The sequence below is a fragment of the Amblyomma americanum genome, chromosome 1, assembly GCF_052857255.1.
Source record: "Amblyomma americanum isolate KBUSLIRL-KWMA chromosome 1, ASM5285725v1, whole genome shotgun sequence".
Classification (NCBI taxonomy): domain Eukaryota; kingdom Metazoa; phylum Arthropoda; class Arachnida; order Ixodida; family Ixodidae; genus Amblyomma; species Amblyomma americanum.
In genome coordinates, this window is record NC_135497.1 from 289,533,119 (window position 1) to 289,534,639 (window position 1,521).

Here is a 1,521-nt window from a genome sequence, read left to right on the forward strand (position 1 = left end):
CTTGCTAGGCATGTTGATTAAATATGAAAATGGACAAAGAGACAACATGCGGCTATGAAAGAGAGCAGAACAATACAAAAAACTGGCGCATTTAATATGTAAAAAAGGCAGTTAACAAATAAGCGTGCAAGAAATATTTTCCTTCTGACACCGGCCTGAGCTAAAAACAGATTATAATAACGAGTAATTATCAATAACATCCACCCAAAAGCAGCCATATGGCTATAAACGAAACCTTTCTCAAGAACTTTGTTGTTGAAGAAATATTCGTCCTGGTCCAAGGTTCAAGCCTCGGGGCACCACCTATCCTGCGCAGTTTCTGTAAAAACTGAGCTAACCACAGTGGCCCGCAGGTCAGATGGTAGTACGACAGCGTATTGATCTCCCTGCCTGCTGATCTGCTGGCCGTCCTGGTTAGCTCAGTTGGTAGAGCGACTGCCCCTGATACGCAGTAGTCCTAGGTTCGAACCCCAGACCGGGACGAATTTTTCTTCAACTGCGAAGTGTCTGAGAAAGCTATATAGCTTTCCTTAGTAGCCATATGACTACATTTGGGTAGATGCTAATGAGTAATTGCTCTGTTATTACAAAGCTACTTGCCCCCCCCCCCAAACATTTGAATAAAAGCTGAATGGAACAGGAGCATCCAGGCATGTTTCAAATAAAAAGACATAACATTGCTTACCATCAACATCTGTTCCTGGCTAAGGAATATTAGCATCCTCAAGTCAAGTGTGAAATGGCTGCGGTGCTCCAAATTTGAACATAGGTGATGAGATATGCCAGCTATGTGCTATTAGGGCCATATATAGCCACTGGGTGCCTGAGATTGTTTTGTGGCTGATCCATTTAATAGTGAAAAGCTGCTTTGTGTCTTGCATTGCACATCTTGCTTTGATAGGTTTTTAAAGAGAATGTGATGAGACATGCTGAACTATTCTTTGTTCGCATTGCCATAATTCTTTAGAACAAGAAATAAAGATATGTATTTTGTTTCGTTTACTGCAATTCTTGTCTATTATACTTGGTGTGTCGCAGTTGCTGTCATAAGTCAATGATGTATTTCGCAGTATATGGAATGTAATGTGAAATATATAATAAACCAGGTAGATTAGCTGGAAATAACTTGGCTCTCCTATACAAAAAAATAATGGTGTTGCAGAACTGCATTGTGCATAAAGCATAGTGGCTGGCTAGTTGGTTCTGTACACTTGGGACTAGAACGCAGTAGCAGCATGGACGAGACGTGAAAAGGACGCAAACACAGGCGGCGAATTGTTTACACCCTTTTGAAGTGAAAGCTTCTCTACGCTAGATAAAGCCGATTTCGCCATGTGGCTGCCGGTTAATCTTCTAGTGAGCCAGAGGGCAAGTGTGGCTATAGGCCTTACCATATGTGGTCCACCATGGTGTCGCACCACTTAAGTTTTCAATTGGCCAATAGAGGGCGGTAGAATAGGCCGCAGAATTCATTAGGTGACCAACTTTTCACGATCAACCACTAACTTAACTGCCACCTGC

At 42.3% G+C, this 1,521-nt stretch overlaps 1 non-coding gene across 1 annotated transcript; it reads left to right on the forward strand.

Moving 5' to 3' along the window:
- Positions 1-408: 408 nt before the first annotated feature.
- On the forward strand, positions 409-482 carry TRNAQ-CUG (transfer RNA glutamine (anticodon CUG)). The gene has a single exon. It is a non-coding gene; the product is annotated as a tRNA-Gln (tRNA).
- Positions 483-1,521: the final 1,039 nt, after the last annotated feature.